Raw genomic sequence first — 25,473 nt, 5'->3', positions numbered from 1 at the left:
ATAGGTACTCCACCCCCTTTTTTCTGCATTCTATCGAGGCATAGGACATTATTGCCTGGTGGAGGAATTCTTTGTCAGTGATGTGAGGCTCCAACCATGTTTCAGAGAGTGTCATTACATCAGTTGTGTGTTGTTCCATCCAAGGGCGTAATTCACTTGTTTTATTAAGTATGCTTTGGATGTTCATAGAGTATAGTGACAGGTGTTTCTTAGGGAATTTGGCATTGGGAGTGTTGTGGGAATTAGGTCCAGGATTAGGATGAATGTCTCCAGCTAGGAGAAAGATATTGGATAGCTGAATTGAGGCTTGGATAGTGAGGTGATATACATAAAATTTGGGCTTAGTTCTAGGAGTGGTTGAGGTGGATTTGTGGAGTCTGATTTTGGGAAGGGAATAGCTGGTGGTTGGGAAAAGAGAGGGTTCAATTTTAAATAAGCTTGGAGTTTGAGAGAAAGGACCATTATGAATGGAGTTTGGGGAAAGGTGTACTGGTGTTAGATAGGTGTTATAGGTTGTGAGGTTGTATAAGATGAGTAGAATGGGCATAATTAGGAAAGGTAGTAGTATGATGTTATAGTGCTAGTTAGGAGTATGTAAGTACAGTAAAAAGAGAGGATTTGTGAACTGGATTGTAGTGTATTAAACAGTAGTAAAAATAAGTTATAGGGGAGTATTAATGAAGTTAAGTTGAGGAAAAGGTTCGAACAACAGGGATAGGTTGCTGAGAGGTGAAGGCAGGGCAGATATTTGTAGAGTAGAGGTATTATGTGAGGTGATTTTTGTGTGGTGATTGTGTTGTGTCATTGTGTGAAGGTGTGTATATGATTGATTGGGTATAATACTTAATTGTTACAGTATAATGTAGGTATGAGTGAGGAGGGATAATTAGAAGGTATACGTTTAGGAAAGTAAGTGAGGGGTAGGATAGAAAATGATCTGTTATAGTAGGTAGAGATGGTGGGAGAGAAAACTATTTTGGAGTTTAGTTGGTGAGAAAGGATTATGAAGGAGTAAGTGAGTGTAGTTGGTGAGAAAGGATTATGAAGGAGTAAATGAGTGTGGCATGGGAAGGGTAAGCTCTGATTTGCTTAGAGGGATGGCAAGGGGAGGAGCTAAGTAGGAGGGGTTGTGTTTGGATAAGTATATAAGAATTGAGTTCAGGTGTGGGTGGGAATGGGGGTATGATAGGGGAGCAGAGTAAGCCCAAGCATAGCGAGGGTGAGCAGAGCTGGCTGGACCTGGCCACCAATGAACCAAAGCAAAAGGAAAAACAATCTGTGGCAAAGGACTATGATAGGTCACTGATAACACTGAAACATGTATGCAGCACAGTAGTCTGTGTTGGTCAAAAATAATTTGTTGGAACTGCTTTGGAACTATCTCAGAGAGAGTTTTATATCTGGACTGTGGAAGAGATAGAGAGAGAGGGTACAATGAGATTAAAGTGCAATAGGAGCTGAATAGGGCTATCTTCTAATGACTAAATCTGAGTTTTGGTACAGTGGAAAGTGAGTATAAAACTGGGAGGGCAGTCTAATGTGGCTAGCTCGTGTGCTCACCACTTCTAATTAGTACAATCTTATAGAGCAGTTGTTGTAAATACATTACATAGGAGAGGAATATACAATATTTAGTGTGTGTTTTGGAAAATTGGGCACAGGGTACTTTGTTTCAGGATGTAGGCAGTGAGAAGGAACAATCATCCACAGGTAGATAGTGGATAACCCGCAGTACAGCAAGGTGGAAATGTTTGACTTGTGTTTCATAGAATTGGCCACAGGGCACTTTGCTTCTGGAAGTAGGCAATGAGAGATAACAATTGTCTGTAGGCAGCTAGGGGACAACCCACAGTACAGCTAGATGGAATGAGGCTAGATAGATAGGCCTAGAAATGGTGAGCACATTGTGCTTGTATGCAGTAGAACTTCAGGGGCCAAGTTAGAACTTGAACTCTTTGTACTTTTATTACCATTACTCATTGCATGCCTACACCACCACATCACAGTCCTAATGCCAAACCTACATAAGCTGCTGAGGTACTAAAAATCCCTTCTAATGCCTTCTAGACTTCCCAGACAACATAGTAATTTACTTGGACCTCAGCAGAAAAATTCACACCTCACACAGCAAACAAATTTACTGTTGCAACCTCAAAAACGGGCGATGTAAACCATAAACAAAAGTTCCTAAGGCAGCCAGAGCATACCGCTATACATTAAAATGTCCTTCTTATAAGTGACTTGGTAGTTTTACATACTGATGCACTACACACAAGGCAGAACAAATACAGAGTGATGATCATTTCTGTACCAGGTGCCAAAGTTTATTATGTCACCAAGGATTTTTTCTTCCTTAATCCCAAATATGCGCATGACCTCATTATTCCGCATGTAGGACTGAATGACCTTTGATGCTCCAGCTTAGCTGAAATGAAGGGTGATACTACTGAGTTCTCTATGCCTGTCTCCGAGGCTGGCAAGCAATGAGTCTTTGGCAGTATGTCACCATCACCATGAATGATGCAACAATACAAAATAAATAGTTGATTTCAATAACTTGGTCAGTAGCTGGTGTCATTTTGGTGGGGGGAAGGGGTTAAATATGTGCTATCCTAGATTGAAATGATCAATATTCTTACCTGTTTTACTAGGGATGGTCTGCACTTCTGCAGCTAAGGCTTCTGCAGTTTTCTAAGAGCAGATCCTTGTGGTACACCACTGGTGATGTGTCTAATGGTGGAGTTGGAGTCACCAACTTTGGCAGTATGTGTTCTGTTGGTGAGCCAATTGGCTACCCATCTAATGATGTAAGGGTTTATCCCCAGCTGGGGAGTTTCTCAATGATACCTGAGTAGGAGACTGTGTCAAAAGCCTTGGCTAGGTTAAGATAGCTTGTATACATTGCCTAACGTAGCATATCATTGCTAGAATATCCTTGTGTTCTAACAGAGTTCTTCTCAAACAATCTGGAAATATACAGTTGATAAGTATATTTTTTGACACTTTGGTATAAGTTTTGCACTGTCTTTGTTTTTACTTGACTGAATTATTTATATATTTACTGACATTGTTTTCTGGTCTGTGCTGAAACCTTTTTTCTCCCACCCTATTGCTGTTATGTTCTAAAAGTTGGTAAAACTGGTCTAACAGCTTTTGTATTATCTAATTGTCTCAAGCCTTGCTGGTATAACAATATTACCTTTTTGTAAACTCCTGCATATCATTGCTAGAATCTTCTTGTGTTCTGACTGAGAGTGCTTCTCAAGCAATCTGGAAATATAGAGCTGATAAGTATATTTTTGGCACTTTGTTCAGAGTTCTGCACTGTCTTTATTTTTGCTTGACTAAATTATTTATATATTTGCTGTCATTGTTTTATGATCTGTGCTGAAACATTTTTTCTCCCATCCTATTACTGTTGTGTTCTAAAAGTTGGTAAAACTGGTCCAGTGGCTTTTGTATTATCTAATTGTCTCAAGCCTTGCTGGTATAAAAATATTACCTTTTTGTAAATTCATGCATATCATTGCTAGAATCTCCTTGTGTTCTGTCTGAGAGTGCTTCTCAAACAATCTGGAAATACAAAGCTGATAAGTATGTTTTTTGGCACTTTGTTCAGAGTTCTGCACTGTCTTTATTTTTGCTTGACTGAATTATTTATACATTTGCTGGCATTGTTTTCTGATCTGTGTTGAAACATTTTTTTCTCTCACCCTTCCACCCTATTGCTGCTATGTTCTTAAAGTTGGTGGCTCTTGCAGTTGCCCACCCCTACTGTAAATTTGATCTGGGACACTCCTCCCAGTCCCATCTCTTTAGCTTATTCTAGCTAATACAGAGATTATTTGGGAAGGCCAACCCGCTTAGTCCCTTAACCTTGAATTATCTTCTGTTCCTGCTCTCTCCCTTTTTAATTTATAATAAAAAATACACTTTATTCAGTTGCTTATATTTACTAATTTGTGTTTCTTCCTACTACTCTGTTACTTTATCTAGCTTTGCTTTTTCCTGCTACTTGCTGCCTGTTCCCTAAAGTGTTCAACTACATATTTTCAGTTGCATTTATTACTGCTTGTTTATATCCTGTTTAAATTGTTAAGTGTTATTCTTAAGTGTTATTCTAAGCTCTTAGTTTTGATTTAAGCACTTGGGCTTTAGGCCCATCCCTTAGCTCTCCCTGGCCTTTCTTCTTCATATTCTGACAAAAATGGATGGACAATTTCCTACAGGTTCTCCTGCCAGTCTGGTTGATATGGGCATCCTGAGACAGTGTAGCAACTGACTCATGTACATGGACAAATATCTACTACTACCACCTAGGAACACAATTTGTGAGAGATGCAATTACTTTCGAAAACTAGAATCCAAGCTCTTTCCCCCTCAAGCCAATATATCTGGTACTGAAAAGGTTGTCAAAACAATCACTACACCTCAAACATCACCCACACCTACACAGCATGCACCTACATATGCGGAGGTCCTCCACATAAACATACCCAAATAAAGGAGACCTCTGAGGCAAAAACACACATGATCTCCACAGCCCTCCACACCACATAACACTCATAGTTAACACACCTCTGCCTCACAACCACTAAGGCTTCACCATAAACCCAACATATTAGTCATAGGAGACTCCATTGTGAGACACACAGATGTGCCCCTCACCAGGGTGGAGAAGGAGAATGTCACGGTTAGTTGTCTGTCAGGTGCCAGAATCCACCATATTACACATGCACTCAAGTTTCTCAACAACGGGTACTGTTATGACTCTGTCATAGTCCATGTTGGCATGAATGACTTGAGGCATACCTCTCTGGACTATATGAAGAGAGACATGATTGAGCTGGCTGATTATGTGTCCCAAGCAGTTATGTCCCTAGCCTTAAGCAGCATTCTGCCCTCACCCAGAATTATGCTTCAATACAAACATAAAATTATTGACTTTAACAATTGCCTTAGTTTCTGGTGTCATTCCAGGGGGATCCAGTACCTGACAGCCTGTTAAAATATGATCAGCAGGCCACAATGCTCTGCCAGAGATGGCCTGCATCTGTCTCACCTGGGCTTCAGGCTTCTGGCAAAGGCTCTTGCCGCTCCTATAGTGCCTTTTTATAGGAAAAGTGATGAGATTAAAACTAGAAACATAAAAATTTCAACAAAACACAAATTAAAGGTCATGCTGCTAAATGCTAGGAGTCTAAGCATGAAACTGCACTCATTGCAAGGATTCCTAACCCTGGAAATGGTGACATCTGTGCAGTCACAGAAACCTGCTTCAAAGCTGCAGAGATCATCCCAACCTTACCTGGTTACTCATCCTTTCATACATTCAGACCTCAGACTGTGGGCAGTAAAGGCAAAGGAGGTGGAGTTTCAATATACATTAAAGACATACACACCTCCAGGCTTGTCAAACAGTATAACACACAGGAAACACTCCAGGTGCAGTTGACAAGACTCTTATTCAAATCATAACTAGCTACCAGTCCCCAAATCTGTCTCAAGATGCCCAATCCACCTATTTGGACCTGCTTGAATCTGTCAAGATTCAACCCTTTACCCTGATCCTGGATGACTTTAACTTCCCAGACATAGACTGGAAGAAGTACTCATGCCAGAACAAAAATGCCCAGAGATTCTTTGATTTTTGTCAATGCAAATGCCTTGGAACAGCAAGTCGATACCCCCACAAGAGGTGATAATATCTTGGACTTGGTATTAATCAACATGAGTAACCACTGCAGCATCCCTATGGTATCATCCTCCCTGGTAAGATCCAAACAAAAAGTGGTCACTTTTGAAGTCATCATCTTCCCAACCCTCCTCAAGCTAAGATCAGACATAAAAACTTCTCCAAAGCTAATTACAGCCTCCTGAGGGATGGCATAAACATCTTTACAGCCCCCTCCCCTTCTTTATGAACTGGCACCAATATCTAAAACTACACCAAAGCACTATATGAAAATTTATATAGATGCATGGAATCAGGAATACCCGACAGGACTAAATCATCCTTTGCAAGGAAGAGTAAACCTGTCTGGTAGACATCTGCAATAAATAAGATCTATAACAAAAATAAATAATTGCTGTCCAAGACCAAGAAGGAGCAGGTGCCTAACTGGAAGCAATGTCTCCTTAGCCTGAACAAGAAAATAAGAGCAGTAGTGAATCCTCCAAAGCAAACTTTGAGACCAAATTGGCCACATCTACTAGAGACAATCATAAGGTCTTCTTCACATATGTCTGCAACTTCAAAGGAGGCACCCAGGTCTTTTCAGAACTGGTGGTCAAGAATGCCATCTATACAAATGCTGTAGACATAGCAAACTTGTTGGCTGACAGATTCAGTGAAAACTTTACCCCTCTGCCCCCCATCACTAAATCAGGACATCCCCAGTACCTGCCCCTTCCCCTTATATGAGGGAACAGTTAATCTCTGCTCTTTCAAAACCAAAGCATACAGCCTCTGTGGGACCCGATAACATCCCAGGCTGCATCCTATGTGAACTCAGGCAGGAACTTGCAGCACCATTAGGCACCCTATTCAACCAAAGTCTGAGTTCTGGCTTCATCCCAGCTGAGTGGAGAACAGCCACTGTCATCCCTTTATACAAAGGTGGAGCATCCACCAATCCGGGCAATTATAAACCCATCAGCGTACCTAGCCTGATCTGCAAGGCCATGGAATGGATTATCATGGACCTCATTAACAAGGACATTGGCAACCTCCAAACACTTGATCCCACACAGTTTTGCTTTGTCAAGGGGATGTCATGTCTGTTAAATCTGGTTGACTTATTTGAGACAGTCACCAAAGCCATGGACAAGGGTAAGATGGTGCACAACACCTACCTTTACATGGCCAAACCCTTTGACACTATTCCCCACTTGGGCATAATAGATAAACTCTCTCAACTAGGCATCAGTCCATATGGTACTGATGGGTAGCAAACTGGCTCACTGATAGAACCCACATAGTCAAAACAGGGGAAGCCACCTCAATCTGTAGACCTGTAACAAGCAGTGTACCCCAGGGTTCGGTGTTGGGGCCTCTGTTATTTGAGATATACTTTTCTGAGGTGCAGGCCAAAACCAGTGGGCTATGGTTGACCAACTTTGCAGATGACTGCAAGTTGGGTGTTGTTATCAATTCCCCTAGTGATGTGGGCATCCTCCAAGAGGGTCTCACTCAGACAAATCACTGGTGCCAGAAACATGGCCTCAAGCTGAATACCAAAAATACATCATCATCCCCTTTGTAGTGAGTAACATCCCCACAAACTATCACATTAATAACAATGTCATAAGCACTCAGTCAGTCGTGAAGGATTTGGGCACCCAGGCTGATGGTAACCTGGCTTTTGACCACCTTGTTGCTTCCATTGTATGGAAAGCCTTCTACATTGCCCACCTCATAAGTAAGGATATCTCATCCAGGGACAAGGAGGTCATAACATACCTATATTCATACCTTATAAGGCCCATTATTGAGTACAGCACCCCTTTTGCCATGCACCTCGCAAAGCACATGCAGCAGCTAGAGAGTCCACAGAGTTTCCTCACCAGGAGAATCCAGGACCTCAAATATCTACCATACACAGATGGGCTAAAAGCCCTATCCCTCTTTTCAGTTTCATACAGAGTCCTCAGAGGTGACCTCTGTCTGGCATACAAGGCAATCACGGACCCCACCTTGATAGGTTCATAGGTTCATAGGTTTATACTAGGCTATCTGCCCTAAGGCATTTATAAGCCTAGCCCAAATTTCCCCTTATATGAAAAAATACTGTGCCCATTAGTTTGTTTTGCCTCTGTCCAGCAGTGACACAGAGATGATTCCCGGGGTAAACCTACGATCTCCCATCCACAGGTCTAGATTTCTCTTGAACAGAGTCAGCGAGGTGCTCTGCCTCACATGGACCGGGATTTTATTCCACAGCATAGGGAGTCTCTGAGTGATTAATCTATCCCTCCAGCACATCCTGTTTATATCCGTGCTAAGGTTTAAGTCGCTTGCTCTAGTGGTTTTGGTGGATTTGGATTTTTTTGAGGTGGAGCATGTCCATTAATTCCGGGTTGGACATGGCCTTGTATGTCAGGCACATGTCACCTCTGAGCAGACGGTATGCGACTGAATAGAGCTGGAGTTTCTTCAATCTGGCAGCATATGACAGATTTTGGAGTCCCTTTATCCTTTTGGTGAGGAACTTTTGGGGTCTCTCCAATTGCTGCAGATGTCGGGTGAGATACATCCCGAATGGGGCATTGTACTCGATCATTGGTCTGATACGTGAAGAGTACAGGGGAACAATGACCTCACTAGATCTGGATGTGAATCCCTTCATGATCAGGTGGGCAATGTAGAAGGTCTTTCTAACCACTTTAGCAATGTGAGTGTCAAAAGAAAGGCCACTGTCAACCTGGGTCCCCAGGTCCCTGATAACCTCTTCTGTGCTTAGTGGATTGCCACCTATATGGTAGCTTGGGGTTACCTTGTTTTTCCCGAAGGGTATGACTATACATTTTTGGCGTTTAACTTCAGGCCATGGCTCTGGCACCAGCTATCTGTTTCCGTGAGTCCCTTCTGAAGGATATCCATGTCCGATGCACTTACCACTATGGCCCAGTTTGCAGTCGTCTGCAAACTTTGTCAGCCAAAGTCCTCCCATGTTGGCCTGTACTTCTGAGAAGTAGATGCCAAACAATAGGGGCCAAGGACCGAGCCCTGTGGGACACCACTTGTGACCGGCTTGGCGCCTGCCACCGCGCCAGCAACTCTAACCCTGTGGATTCTGTCCTTAAGCCAGTCTGCAACCCATCTTGTGACATATGGGTTTACATTTAAGCTGGTAAGTTTTTCTACAATACCCGAGTGGGGTATTGTGTCGAAAGCCTTTGCAAGGTCAAGGTAGGCTGTATGGACTGCCTTTCCCTCATCAATGGCCTTGGTGACTGTTTCGAAGAAGTTGACCAAGTTCAAAAGGCATGATCTTCCCTTGACAAAGCCAAACTGGGTCGGGTCCAATGTCTGCAAGTCCCTATATCTTTGTTTATGAGCTCCATTATGATCCTCTCCATAGCTTTGCAGACTAGACTTGTTAAGCTTATGGGTAATTACCAGGGTCCAGTGCGCCGCCTTTGTGGAGTGAGACCACAGTTGCCGTACGCCACTCCTTGGGCACGTATCCTGTGGTAAGGCTGAGATTAAACAGCTGCCTTATATGCGGGTTTAATTCCTCATTTAGCTCGTGTAGCACACAGCTGGGGACACCATCCGTCCCATTGATGCTGTGTTTTTAGCTTTAGAGAGAGCAGCTTTCACCTGCGCATTTGAGATGTCCAGGAGGCTACACTCGGCTGGGATAGTTATCCCTCCTTTAGGGGGGGAGAGGGGTGAAGTTTGCACTGAACCTGTCTGCCAGTATGTTGGCAATGTCTGTGGGTTCAGTGATTTTTGTATCATTTTGGACTAATTCTGAGCATATCTGGGAGTTTCCACCCAGGTTCCTAACATAGCTGAAAAAGGCCTTATGATTGTCCTTTGAATCCATGGCAATTTTTCTCTCAAAATTGGCCTTAGTTGATTTTATGAGTGCTCGTATTTTTTACTAATAATGATCAGGGGTGACTTCCCTTTTATGGATTTTGTTCTATCATGTAATAGCTTTCTCCTCTTATTGTAAAGTTTGTTAATGGCTGGGGTCCACCAGACTGGACGTTTGCCCTTTGTGGAAAGAGTCTTGGTTTTATTTGGGATTGCCTGATCCATGCAGTCCTGGAGGTGTTCATAGAAGGCATTTGTAAGGGCTTCCTTGGGTTGTGGTTTCCTCTGGCTCAGGGGCCTTGAAGGATACCACACCAGTCTTGAGTAGTGTGAAGTTTGCTTTAGAGAAGTTCTTCACTATGGTCTTTTTGTTTGGGGTGGGGGGATGTGGATTTCCAGTGAGATTAGTTTATGATCAGATCTCACCAATGAGGGATATACTGGTGTGGCCATTTTGTCCCCATGTTTGTGACAATGAGATCTAGTATATTTTCTCCTCTCGTGGGAACAGTGACTAGCTGTTCCATGGCATTTGAATTTATGAACTCCAGGAACCGTTGGGCTAGAAAGTTAGGGCTTGAGTAATGTTCCCAGTCTATATTCGGGTAGTTGAAGTCACCCAATATGATGGTGTTTGGAGATACATTTATACCCTCCAGTGTCTTCAGGAAGGCTGTGTGGGGTTCCTGAGTTTGAGAGGGTGGCCTGTAGCATGCTACAATTTGTAGAGCAGTTTTGCCTATGGTTAGTTGCACCTGGATGGTTTCGAAGCTGCGTTGCCACCAACCTGGAGGTGTGGGTATCCTTTATGAATATGGATACACCCTCCTTTTGTGGTGTGGTCCGGGTTTTGGGGCCAGAATGCATGATATGAGGTAAAACCTAATAGTGCCGGGTGCTCTCAGGAGCCTTGAACCAGGTTTCAGTTACAGCACAGACATCGATGTTCTCCATACTGAGAAGGGCCTCGCATTTTGAGATTTAGACTTCTGGCATTGAGCAGCATTACCCTCAGTTTCTTCCCATTTTTGTTTTCTAGGGTGGTAGGTTTAGAATTTGAGCCTTGCATAAAAAGGCACTATGGGGTGGCAAGAGCCTTAGCCAATATCCGGAATCCCATGGGTGACAGGTGCGCAGCGTGGCTTGTCAAGCATGTCATCCCAGGCAGACAGACACTGGATCCCCTTTGAATGACACCAGACATTAAGCCAATTGTTAAAGCTGATCATCTTGTCTCTATATTGTGGCATCATTCTTGGTGAAGGAAGGATACTGCTCAGGGTTAGGGTCATACCTGCCTGGGCTACATAATCAGAGAGCTCCTCTATGTCTCTTTTCATGTAGTCCAGGGAGGTACGTCTCAGGTTGTTCACACCAGCATGGACAATGACTGTGTCATATTTGTACTTGCCGTGGAGTGACCAGTGCTTGTGTTATGTGGCGGATTCTAGCGCCCGATAGGCAGCTTACTGTGACCCTCTCCTTGTTCAGCCTGGTGAGTGGGACGTCAGTGTGTCTGACTATGGAGTCACCTATGACAAGTATGTTTGGTGTTGTCTTTGGCCTTAAGGGCTGTGACTGCTTATGCACTGCTTTTGTGGTTTATGTGTTGCTTGTGGGGTGTCTTGAGGTAGCAGTTGTTTGGGTGTCTGCTTTGGAGGCCTCTGCTGTTTAGGTAAATTTTACTCAGAGCCTCCGAGTATGTCTTTGTGTGTTTATGTGTTTGATTCAGTGGAGTGGTAGCATTATGTGAGGCTGGTTTTGTGGTGTGTGTAGTTGCCTTCTCCTCCTGTCTGGTCTTGCCAGTCCTGAGTTGAGAGAGCTCAGCCTCCAGTTTGGCTAAATAGCTGCAGCTCTCGCAAGTATTTGTGTTATGTGGGAGGAGGAGAGGGTTGTCTGTGTACATGAGGCAGTTATAACATTGCCTCAAGATTCCCAAATTCACCAGCTGGACCAGAGGAGATTGACAACTGACCTTTGGACATGCTAGAATAATATTGGGAAATCCTTAATTGAAAACAAGGGCCAGTGGGGAGTGAGGGTGTAGTGCTTTTAATTTTAGTGCTGACTTATATAATTGCTTTAGTGAGCAAGTGCCAGGTAACTTGAGTGCAATGTGTTAGAAGTAACTAAATGCAAAAACGACAAACAGTAACTTTCTTTCAAGTGAAACAAGGAAATAAGTACAGTAAGCAATGCAGATATCACTAGTGATCCACAGAAGTGCTGAGAAGTTGCGTATTAGGTGGAATTAGCTTCCAGGGAAATAACAAGCAAACAAACAACAAGCATATAAAAGCTAGATTCAGCAGGCCTGGATCTAGTCTATGCTAGAGCAAACAAGGTGTACCAATTTCAGAAAGATACAGTTCAAATATTGATGGGACTGCTGCATATCTGCAAGTCAAGCTCCACTCAAGTAACTCACATGCATGGCCTCAACCTGGTCTGTGACATCAACAAGACTTGTTGGTGGGACAGATTTGTGTCCCAGAGACTCCCCCATCTATGGAATAGACTCCCTCTCCACATCAAGCAGAGTACCCCTTTACCCCTTTTTAAGTGCAACCTGGATAACTGGACAGGAAACAGAAAATGTACCCCTGGGATTCCACCCATGTCCCTGCTGGACAGGGGCATTGGGTGCTGATTTGTCAAAACATGGGCTAAACTCTTGGCTAGGCTTATAAGGGCCTCAGAGTCAATAGCCTAGTAACCTACTATGATCCTATGAATCTATAACCTTCATCCAGGGCTTTGGTTACTTTCTTGAAGAAGTCTACCAGGTTTAATTAGCATAATCTACCTTTAACAGATCTACACTGGGTTGGGCCTAGAGTCTGAAAGTCACATATGTTCTTCTTGATAAGGTTCATGAGGATTCTTTCCATGGCTTTGCAGATGTGGCTGGTTAGATTTATGGGTCTATAGTTCCCAGGGTCAGTCGATGGACCCTCATTGTGCTGTTCTCCAATCTGCTGGAACAAAACCACTTCTCAGAATATGGTTAAAGAGAATGCCAAGTGGGCCAGCTAGGTACTGTTTTAGATTGCTTATTAAGCAACCTGGGATTTTATCTCATCTCAGTGAGGCTGTGTTTTTGGCCTGAGGATAGGTGTTAGGTATGCTTTGAGGTATGACTGGTGGGGACAGAGGGGTGAAGTTTGTACCAAGTCTGTCATCTATCAGGTTGGCAATTTCCTCTGGTATAGTATGTGCGGTGCCATCCACTACTAGTTTGGCAAATAGCTTAGCATCCCCTTTTAGGTTTTGGACATAGTTAAAGAATGCCTTATTATTATTCTTTGCTAGGGATGCTATTTTACCTTTGTAGTTCACTTTAGAGGACTTTACAAGATTTCTGATTTGCTTGTTCAAACTGTGAAGGGAATTCTTCCTCTGCTGAGTCAGTTTCTTCTTGTTCTTGGACATCATTTTCTTCCTCTTGTTATATAACCTGTTTATACTTGAGGTCCAGCAGGGTTGCTTGTGTTTCTTTTGGGAGGACTGGTTTTGATCCTGCTAGGTACAGTCAGTTCTGTGCAGTTGTTTAAGTGTTTATACAGGGCATTTGCATACACCTCTGCATAGACGTCATTGTTGTCTGTGATTGCGGGGGGTATAAATCTTTTTATACAATTGCTTAGTAGGCTGGAGTTTGCTTTGGAAAGTTCTTTAGTCTTTTTTTTTTTTTTTTGCTCCTGTGTCGGTCTTAGGTCTAATAGTTACTTCAAATGAGACTGATTTATGGCCAGACCTTACCAGGAAGGGTATCACGCAGGAGGGAGTCCAGTGCCCCCTTCCCATCATGTTGGTGAGTACTATGTCTAGGACATTTGATCCCCTTGTAGGGGTGTGGACTATCTTTTCCACCGAATTTGTGTTGACAAAGTCCAGGAACCTCTGGGTGACCATGTTTGTGCTCATGTACGTCTCTCAGTCAATGGAAGGATAGTTGAAATCTCCTATGACTAAGGTGTTGGGCTGTACTGTGAGTGACTCCAGTAAGTTCAGGTAGCTGGTGTGCTTTTCTTGGTTCATGGTTAGGGACCTATAGCTAGCAATGATGTGGTAGGGTACTTTGCCTATAGTTAACTGGACATGGAGTAATTTAAGAGAGCCATACTGTTTGACCTGTCTGGAGGTGTACCTGGCCATAATGAAGATGAATACACCTGCACCTCTAGTTGTTTCACATTCATTATGAGGTCTGAACGTAGTAGCCTTCCATGGCCGGGGTGCTCTCCACCACCTTGAATCATGTCTCAGTGACTACACAGATATCAGCATCTTCCAAGGTGAGGAGTGCTTCCAGGGAGTGTAGCTTCCTGTTCAGATTCCTTGCATTAAGCAGCAAAACAATTAGTTTGTCTTGAGTGGATTTTGTTATATCAGACATTTTGTTGTTTTGGCATTACCTAAAAAGGCACTATGGAGGAGGGAAGTACCTTTGCCAGTGTCCAAAAGCCTAGACGAAACAGGTGCAGACCATCGCTGGCAAAGCAGCATGGCCTGCCGATCATGTCTTCCCAAGCTGACAGACACTGGATCCCCCTGGACTGACACAAGAAGCTAATCCAATTGTTGAAGTTGGTCATTTTTTATTTATATTCTGGCATCATCTTGGGTAAAGGTTGAATGCTGCTTAGGGCTAGGGTCATATCTGCCTGGGACACATAATCTGAGAGTTCAGTCATGTCTCTCCTCATATAGCTCAGAGAGGTACATCTCAAGTCTTTCGCCCCAACATGGGCTTTGACAGAGTCATAACGGTACTTGTTGTTGAGTGACTTGAGCACATGTGTAATTTGATGGATCCTGGCACCTGACAGGCAGCTGACCATAACCTTCTTCTTGTCCAGCCTGGTGAGGGAGACATCTATGTATCTCACTGTGGAGTCAACTATGACCAAGACATTGGGTTTTGAGGTGTTTTGCCTTAGGGGCTTATTTGCTGAGATACTGGTGTATACAGGTTCATGGGTATGTACTAGGCTAATGACCACAAAGGCCTTTTTAAGCCTAGCCATACATCCCAAACCTCTGACAAGTTCTTGTTCCTTTGGTAAGTGTAAGCAGGGGGAAGGGAGATGCAACATTTACAGACTATTTTTGTCCATTGCTTTACCAAGGATGAATTTCCTGCCCCCATCCAATTGTCCAAGTTACACTTAAAATGGGTTAGGGAGGAACTCCGCTTCACATGGATGGGGAGACTGTCCCAGAGAAGAGGTAGTCTCTGAGATGCATACCTGTCTCTCCAGCAGGTCCTATGTATATCTCAGTCAAAGTTAAACCCTGGGATTCAATAACACCTACACTGTGTACACCAAGTGTATACCATTCTGAGTATCCAGACAATACAGACATAACTCACATCTTCTTCCTCCTAATTTTAGTTTTCCTACTGATATTCTTTCAACTTTAAATACTGACAGAGATTCATAAATGTTACCACAAAGTGTAGACTACGCATACACTTATTGTAATGTTTCTGATTGACTAGAAAGCATAAAAATGTGGTAAAATTTTTGTTGAATACATATCATGTACACTTAGTGTACACTTAGTGTAGGCTTTAATGTATCTGGCCCATAGTCTTTAAAATGGGTAATTATTGTGCTGTTTCTTTTGCAGATATGCAGAAGGTCCATCAAAGTGGGGTCTGATGTTGCCTTGTATGGCAGGCATAGCTTTCCCCTCAACAGCTGGTAGGAGACAGAATGCAGGAAAGGGTACTTTAGATGGTCTGAATAGGACATGTTATTGACTCCCTGTATTCTTTTAGTGTGGAACCTCTGTGGACATTCCAATTATTGGATATGCCTGGTTAGGTGTACACCAAACAAGGCAATGTACGTAATGATAGTGGTGATGTTCAGCTTAGCATTGGATCATAGATTCATAGGTTTATACTAGACTAATGACCACCAGAATCTTTATAAGCTTAACCATGCAACCGAACCCAATGTTGTTCCAGAGTTACTTGGATGCTTGTATGGTGGGATATGTTAGTAAAGAAGTAGCTAAGGAGTATGTGTTTATGTGTGGAGGGGAAGGTATGTTAGTCGGGGATTAATTTGCTTACTATCAATCTATGTCCATCAGAGACATGTGGCCAGACCAGGTGTGAATTGTGTGAATTTGTGATTTTTCATACAATGATCAAAGTTTCTTTTGAATAGGGACAGGAATGAGCTCTGCTTTATGTAGATGGGGAGCTTATTCCATAGCACAGGGATCTTTTGAGACACATATTGGTCCCTCCAGCAGGTTTTATTTATGTCGTAGGCAAAGTTTAGTTCCTTGGATCTAGTGTTTCTGGTGCTGTTAGTCTTATGGATGTGCAAGAGATCAATCTGCGCTGCATCTAAGGATTCCTTATATGCTAGACATATATTGCTTCTCAATAACCTGTAGGAGACTGACTACAGAGACAGGACTTTAAACAATACGTGTAGGACAGGGTATTCATACCCTGGGTTCTCCTGATGAAGAACTTATTCCAATGGTTGCACGTGCCTGGTTAGGTACATGCCAAAGGAGGCATTGTTCTCAATGATGAGTTTGATAAGGGCTGAGTAGAGTGGTACTCTTAGTTCCTTGGACCTGGATACCATACCCTTGCTTATGAGTTGGGTGACATAGAATGATTTTCTCACTATCTTGGCTATGTGTTGGTTGAATGCTAGATAACTGTCTAAATATATTCCCAGATCCCTACCTATTGGGTCAGTTCATAAGGATGTTTTTTATTTTACTATTTATATATGTATTTATTTAACATTTGTTTACCGGGAAAGTCCAACTGGACACAGGTCTTTAGGCCTGGGGAGAAAAGCTCCATGAGTAAGAGTAAATTTTAATGCATGAGTTGCAATAACCAATGAAGTATAAAGTAAACAAAATGTAGCATACATAAGAAAATACAAATTTGTTACATCATGACAACAAAACCTGGACTTTGAACATAGCTAGTACTATCTGTAAAGTATGACTTATGTCAAGATATAAGGTTAAGGTAGGCCAGTAGGAATAAAAGATTAAGCACTGGGGAAGAAGTTGGATATGGTTGTGGTATACTGTAATGTATCAGAGCATTTATGAGGGGTTAGTATAGGAACATGGACACTTATTTTTTAGATAAGTTTTAAGTGATGGCTTAAAGTGGTTACTGGACGAGATTGAGAGAATGGAGTTAGGAAGGGAGTTTCAAGTACGAGATATGTAGCTGGAAAATAAACTTTATCAATGAAGCAATTAGCTTAGACTATTTCCCAAAGGATAATATAATGCATTTTTTTGGCGTTGAGATTTAATCCCTGGCTTTTGCATCAGTCATTTGTTTGTGTTAGACCCTCTTGTAGGGTGTTGGTGTTATGGGAAGAATGATAGCTCCTAATTTACAGTCGTCTGTGAACCTGTTGAGCCAGAGGCCTTTAACATTACTCTTGACTTCTGAGAAGAAGATGCCAAACATGAATGAGCCCAACACTGATCTGAGGTATCTCCACTAGTGACAGGTCTTTTGTTGGAGGTGGTCTCACCAGTCCTGACTTTGTGGATCATATGTGTGAGCCAGCTGGCTATCCAGTGAGTTATGTTGGCATTTATGCCTAATTCAGAGAATTTGTGAACAATACCTGATTGTGGTATTGTATTGGACACATTGGCCAGGTCAATGTAGATGGTATGTACCATTTTCCCTTCATTCATAGCCATGATGACAAAGAAGTTTATCAGATTAACTAGGCAACAACTTCCCTTAACAAAGCCAAACTGGGATGGGTTCAGTGTCTGTAGGTTGCCAATGTCCTTGTTGATCACGTCCCTGATAATTTCTTATATAGCTTTGCATATTAGGCTTGCCAGACAGATGAGTCTGTAGTTCTCAGAGTCAGTTGATGGTCCACCCTTATGAAGATGGATGCTGGTTGTGGCCCTCCATTCACCAGGCATGTAACCTATTATGAGGCTGTAGTTTAACAGAGCCTCAAGTGATCCTGCTAGGTCTTGTTTGAAGCTATTTAGGTGGCAACCAGGTATATTGTTGTAGCCCAATGAAGCAGCATTTTTTGCCTTAGCGACCACTTCCAGGACCTGATCACTGTTGACAGTTGGGGGATATGTTGGAAGGGATTTTACAGGGGGAGTGGGGGAACTGGGGGTGAAGTTAGAACTAAATTTATCAGCCAGTAGATTTTCTACAGCAGACTGGTTAGTGAAGGCTGTGCCATTTACCAACAGTTTTGCACACTGCTGAGTATGACCTTTAAGGTTCTTGACATAGCTGAAGAAGATCTTACAACTGTCCTTAGCCAGGGAGGCTATCCTGACCATACCTCTCAGCTGTCCAGATTTTTGCAAAATGTCCAGATTTTTGCTTCATATTTTTAGCCTATTCCTCATAAAATTTGTGGATTTCTGGCAAATCACTGAGGATTGAAATAAATAAATATTGTCATTCGAGTTTCAGACTTCATTTCCTTCAGAAAATGCATGCAAAGACAAATCCTGTTATTCTAGCAACTTTCTAAGTCAATAAGAGCAATATTTAAAATCTGTCCCTTTTTTGGGCCTTTGTCCCCCCATTATTTTAGGCTTTGTCCAGATTTCTTGTGCTAAGAAGTTGAAAAGTAAGATGTAATTGGCCTTGCTGGACTTTATTAGACCTCTTAGTTTCTTGTTTAGTTGAATCAGAGAGCTCTTGTCTTTATGAGAGAAGGTCTTTCTGATTTTGGCCTTGACTTATTTTCTTTTGTTATATATCCTGTTAACATAAGGATTTAACCAGTGTGGTTTGTTTTTGGTGCCATATCTAGGCTTACTTCTGGTAGGTATGGCAGCCTCAATGCAGCCATTAACATGTTTGTACAGGGTTTCTACAAATAATTCTGCATAGGTAGCTGTGACCTTGGGGTTTGAGGAAGCCATGAATTTTGAAAAACTGTCACTTAATAGGATATTGTTTGTTTTAGAATAGTTCCTAGCTGTTACTAGTTTAGCAGGGTTTTCTGAGCTGATTTTTATTTTGAGGGAGACTGCTTTATGGTCTAACTTCACCAATGAAGAAGTGGCATGGGGTGGAGGTGGAAGTGGGGGGTTGTAAAGCTCTCGCATGTTGGTGAGTACTAGATGCAAAATGTTTGATCATGTGGTTGAAGAGTGAACTATCTGGTCCACAGTGTTTTGTGTTGATAAATTGAGTTAGGGGCAGTGTACATTTCCCAGTCTATAGAGGGGTAGTTAAAGTCTCCCATAAACAGGGTATTTGGTTGGACAGTGAGTGCCCCTAGTAGGTTTAGGTAAGAGTCATGAGCTTTGTGGGTCACAGAAGGTGATCTGTAGCTGGCCAGGACATGTTAAAGAGCCTTGTATATGGAGACTTGGCTGTGGAAGAACTCCAGGGCATTGGGTCTATATTACATAATCGAAATGGCTAAACATCAAACACCATTTCATGGACCACTAAACATCGAACTACCATTTATGCAAAAGGCCAATTCAGTGATTTTTTTTTCCTAGGGAAAAAAATCACTTGGCCAACCAGAATGACATACCACTTCAAACATTGTAAAGTGGGGGGCTGTGCCCTCCACATCCCCCAACTAAATATACCAACTCCAAGATTGCACTACAGTGGGGAAAAGGGCAAACACATGATGGCCAAGCAATTTTTTCCCCAGGAAAAAAAATCACTGAATTGGTCGTTCTCATAAATGGTAGTTCGATGTTTAGTGGTCAATGAAACTTTGTTTGATGTTTAGACATTTTGTTTAGGTAATATAGACCCCAGGGCATCAACCTGTTAAGCAGTCTATAGTTGTATTTGCTGCTAACAGACAAACATCTCCACCTTAAGTCCCTGTCTATGTTGCTGTTGGTCTAAATGTGTGGAAGACACTGTAGCCTTCCACTGCCAGTGTACCTTCTGTGGCTTTAAACCAAGTCTCAGTAACAGCACAGATGTCTACATTCTCCAGAGTGAGGAGAGCTTTTTTTTGCTATGTTGGTAACTTTGTCATTTTTGACAATGCCTAAGAGAATGTATATAGTTTTAGCCAATATCCAGTTGTTCGGGGAGAGGGGGCAGGTGTAGATTATCCTTGGCAAAGTAAAGCGGTCCATTAACCGTGTCCTTCAATGCTGATAGATACTGGATCTCCCTGAATTGACATCAGACACTGAGCCAGTTATTAAAATCAATCATTTTCTATTCATGCTGTGGCATCATCCTTGGTGAAGGTAGAATGGTGCTCAAAAGCTCAATGGAAGACACGTACCTGTCTGTGAAGCATGTTGATATATACTAGCAAAGCTAGTATCAATTTTTGCCAGGATGGCAGTTAGTATGATCCTGCCCCTTTTTAGCATCATACTATCTGTCTAATACTATTAATATTTTTAAAATCTAGTTATTTTGTACCTAATTATTTCTATCCACTGCAGGAGTAATTTAGATTAATGATGTAACAGTTTTTTTCTGTTATGGAGAGAGTTGTAAGTTCATGAAGGAAGCAGTCACCTTCTTTAGGTGGCATGCAGGGGGTATGATTGCATTTTACAAAGCTGGAGTTTGTTGTTTATTGCAACTTCCTTGTAAAATGCTTCAGTCACACACATTTGTCCTACAACCCAACTTGTAAAAGATTAATTTAAGCAACTGGATATTTTACCTCTTGCACAGTGGGTTGAACCAAGTGTAAATAATTGCAGCCACGTCTTCTTAAACTGTAGAATGGGTCTTTAAATCTATCTCTCTGAAAGCATATACAACTATTTTCTCAAAGCAATGCAACCTGCCAAGCAGCCTTTTTATTTAGACTGTAGGTGTTGTTGAGATGTGCCTTAATCTTATTTTTATCTGTGGAATTTAGCTTGCAATGTTTATTAATCTGTCCCTGGCTAAAAAATAAAAAAAACAATGCTGTGAGGGGAAAAATAGTCAATTCATTATCCTACCCTTTTCTGAAGAGAGATATAGACCATCCCTTTCAAATTAAGTCTGAGTCCCATGCATTTTCTCCCAGTCAGAGAAGCCCTCAATGTAACATCATGAACTAAGCCAGTTGTTGAAGCCAGAAATCATTTTCACATATCTTCAGTAAAGAAAGGATCTCATTATCTGCAAAAGATTTACTAATCTTGGTAAGGTTATCTAAAAAGTCAATCATGTCTTTGCTGTCATCTCTTGAAATAGAGGCGTGCCCGTTGTCACTTATTCTGACATGCAGACTTGAAGATCCAAGATTTTTATGCACACCTTGGATATGATTAATGGCCATAGTGCATCTATAACATCAGTGTCTCCTGACCCTGATATGTGAGTGTAGAGTCATAGGTTCATAGGAACTTAACTAGGTTATTTATCTGTGAAGATTTTAGAAACCCAGCCCTGCATTCATATGAAGTTTTTACCCGTTATAATTTAAGTATGTATAACCCAGATCCAACAAGAATATTTAAATGTTACCCCTATACGTAAGTGGCAAGGGTAGTAAACTGGGGTGAATTTGTTGTTTCCCATTCATTCATTCAAATTATGTTTGAACAGATTAAGGGAGATGCTTTGCTTTTTGTGGAGAAGATGACAATTTCAAAGAAGTGGTATTCTCTGTAATGCATGTCCATCCCTCCAACATGTTCTATTTATGTTGGAGAAGAGATTAAGATTTTTTAATGGGTGCTCATTCCACCATAGGACAGATATGCAGCAGATCAGGGAGGATAGGGTCTTTTGATGCTCAGTACGCTAGGTATTGATTGCCCCTCAGTAGCTTGTGTGATACTGAGAAGAGGGACAAGGATCTGAGATGGTCAGTGTAGTATTTATGACTTAGTCCCTTGATTTTGTAGGTGGGAAAATGTGGTCATTCATGTTAGGTTAAATGTTTGGTCATGTACATACTGAAGGGGGTATTATACTCAATGATCAGCCTAATAATGCCTAGTACAGTAGAATGATCACATTTCTAGACCTAAATACCATACGCTTACTGACAATCTGTGCAGTGAAAAAGGATCTTACTAGAGCAGTAGTGAAAACATAGTAATTAAAGGACATTATGCTAACCACATAGGATTACATGTCTCTAACTACCAAATCAATTTTCAGAGGTGTATTTTTGATGTGACAGCTACCGGGGACATCATGCTAGCTAAAGGAAACTATCATGCATGTTTTGGCATTTAGTTTTAGTCCATGGTTATGATACCAGCTATTTGTTTAGGAAAGGTCTTTTTGGAAGATCTTGGTGAGCTCTGAAGAATTTATGATGGCACCAAGTTTATAGTCATCTCCAGACTTGGTTAGCCACAAATCATTTATGTAAACTTTTATCCCTGAGAAACAAATGCCAAAGATGAGTGGTTCAAGAGCTGAACTCTGGAGTACTCCATTAGTGACAGGTATTTTGGAGTAGGTAGAGCCACTTACCCTAACTTCCTTGGCTCTATTTGTCAGCCAATTTGCTATCCAGTGAGTTTCATAGGAATTAATATTTAGGTGGAACAGCTTATCAACAGTATTCAGATGTGGGATGGTGTTGAATGCCTTTATGAGGTGAAGATATGCAGTGTGTACAGATGTTCCCTCACCCATTGCTTCATTAACCTTCTAAGAGAAGTCAACCACATTAAGATAGCAGGATCTATCCTTGACAAAACTGAAATGGTTTTGGTCAAGAATGTGTATGTTACTTATGCCTATATTTATTAGTTCCATAATAATCCTCTCTATAGCCTTACAGATGAGGCTGGTCACACTAACAGGTGTATAATTACTAGGATCTTTTGATGCCTCACCTTTGTGCAAGGGGATGACTGCTGCTCTTCTCCATTTGTCTATTACAAAACTTGTTGGGAGACTGATACTAAGCAGTCTCTGTATGTTTGGAAGGTCATATTTCAGGCTGGACAGCAGGCAGCCTGGGCTAGTATCGGTCCTGAAAGTAGTGTTCTTGGCCTTGCAAAGTTCTTTGAAGATTTTTTCTTTGAAGATTTGGATGGAGAGGTATAGATGAGGGTATGTGATATGGGAATTTAGGTGGTAAGAGGGGGGTGACATTTGAGCTAAATTTATTTACTAATAGATTGGCTATGTCTTCAGGTCTGAGTATGTGATATCTTTTACTATTAGTTCTGTGCAGTGCTGGGCATTGCTTCTGAGGTTTCTTACACATTTAAAGAAGGCTTTAAGTTTGTCTTTTGCCAGAGTGATATCTAGAGTTCATTGATTTCATCAGGGACCAGATTTTCCTGTTAGGTTTAGCAAGAGTGCATTTAACATCATGATAGTTACAGTTATTATTTTGTGATATGTTTTTTTTTCCTTATTGTAAAGCCAGTTTACATTTTGATTCCACAAAAGTGGTTTATTTTTTTAATTTTGCATTGTATTTGCTTCGGGGGGAGGGGGAAATGTTTCTATTCAGTTATTCACATATGCATAGAATATGTCAAGAAACGATTACATATATGCAGTGGGGTTATCAGGTTGGATGGAGATGCTGAATTTAGTCAGGACATTACTCAGCTTTCATAGGTTGGTCTTCACATAATCACTTAAAACACAGATACATGAGTTTCCCCCATTATATATATTGTGCAAACATGAATCAATGTATCTAACTATACAGACACCAATTATGAAGGCTTTTCTAGTATGTTGTTTGGGTTTTAAGGATTTAGCAATTGAGTCATATACTTTCCTATGTCTTGTGCCCAGTGACTATGTGATGTGCTGTTTTGAGGTGCATGCACAATAAAGCAAGAGGATTTAGGGTAAACAGGCTAGTACCTCAGTGTAATTTCCACTGAAGACTGAGAAGTACACACTGGCTATTTATGTGTGCCAAGCTTTGTCTCAGTTTGTTTGCATATCTCATACTTGGAATTATTAGACTCATTTAGAAGGAATCTGTCAGTAAGTATTTGGCAATATAAGCACTGTCTAAGGAATATGTGTGCAGGAAACTTGATTATGCAGGATTCAGGTGTGCCTAGCAGCTGCTGATCTAGTAGAGGAGTATGTAGAATAAGGGTACAGAGGCTGGGCTGTGTTAAAAGGTTGTAAGAAAATATATTGTTTGCCCGTATGTAATGACATGCAAACAAGTGGCCACACAGGCAAAGGATACTACTATTAACTTGCAAATATTTTTTTCTTGGTATATGTTATATCAACCTGATGGGCAGCACAGACAAAATATATTTCTGTTAGTTGATAACTGCATTTCTTGACATAGATTACATAGATCTGACTGATCATCTGCCTTTCATCACAGCACACATAACAAGAGCAATGTAGAAGAAAGATACCCAGAGAGTTCCAGTAGTAGTAGGAGCAATGGGTCTTATAAAAAAGAATCTACAATTGTATTTAGATATGTTACCAATACATGTAACTCCATATGAATTGCAGAAGGAGTCATTACTGGGCACATTGCCGGTGCTGCGAAGAGCACTTTTGGCTAACATCAAAGATTGAAACAATAATAATTTCATGAACTTTAATCATACTTTGACTTAGGAATGGGGTCCATTCCCGTCATGGTATTAGAAACTCAACAGACATGGAGAAATTAAAAGGCAGGAGCAAACACTATATAACTCAAAACATCACAAATGTAAACAAGAGGTTTTGCATTTGATATCTGAATACTTACATCATATAAAAAAGAAATAGTGCATGGCAGCCCAACACCATTTCTCATTTTCCATTTACAGTGATTTCAAAGATCGTTACCCGGATTCATGAAGGCTTTCACGGAGTCTAAGAGTAGAGTAAGATTCCAGCAAGCCAATATGTCCGCCGAGCGATCCAGGAACAGCCAGCAGGGGCATGCAACTGAGCTCTCCAAACTAGTCCTACACGGAGAGGGCTGGGATATGCAAATTACCTCAATTGCAGGTGAAAGCCATGCAAATGAGGTAAATTTGCGATCCAGGAAACCTGAACCTGTCCGAGTAGGAGTAGTGTTATTTGCAGAAATGTACACAGTTGATAACTGAGTACGGTTCTGCAAATAGCAAAACGGAGCCATGTCAGCTGGAAAAAAAGCATGCATTCACAGGAGGAAGCATGCCAATGGCCAAAAATATGGCCATTGGCAATGGGAAGTGATGCAAATTAAAAATAAAATAACTTTTTTTTTAATCCCGATTTCCGGGGTTTAACCATAGCGCAGCGCCGTGCAAATGCGCCCTAAAAAGCAGAAAATTAATAATTAAGATCCACAAATGTGGATTTCATAGCTAAAATTAATTTACAATGCAAGGGAATGGCAGGCTGAAGACAACATGGCCAAAAAGTAAAGGTTGCTAAGGGGGGAAGCTCAGTCTAAGAGATGTAACTAAGCATTAGTAGGCAATCCTATGCAAATGAGAGTTATAATAGTGAATCGCAAGTTTACATAGCAAATGAGCACAGTCAGTGGAGTGTAGGAGCAGGATAAGGGTAGTAACAGAGTAGAAGATAGGTGACATCACAAGGGGGGTATGTATGAAAGGAGTGCAGCTCATTGGAGCAGAGTGACATGTGCCAGCTTACATTTACATAATAGTGAAAGAGGTGTGTCAACAGGTAGGCCAGGTAAAGTCAAGAAATCGAAGGTGTATGCTGTGGATAACACCAAAGTTTCTTGCTGAGCGTGCATGCGCGCGTGTGCGCGCCAGTAAACCCAAGTAAGACAGTGTGCGCACGTGTAAGCGTGTGCGCGCGTGTAGGTATGAGTAAGCATATGTAAGGCTGTGTAAACAGTTGTAAGCAAGTTTGCGCCGGTGTGCGCGCGTTTTAACAAGAATAAGCAAAATTTAATCTGAGTAAGCATGTGTGCGCGCGTGTGAGCTGGTGTGTGCGTGTTTGCACTTGTTTGTGCGATGCTGCCCCCTGAGGAAACAGAAAGGGAAAAGGAAGCACAACAAAT

Source organism: Protopterus annectens, chromosome 10.part0 (genome assembly GCF_019279795.1).
Source record: "Protopterus annectens isolate FY-2018-M chromosome 10.part0, PAN1.0, whole genome shotgun sequence".
NCBI lineage: Eukaryota > Metazoa > Chordata > Ceratodontiformes > Protopteridae > Protopterus > Protopterus annectens.
This window is presented reverse-complemented; position numbering follows the sequence as displayed.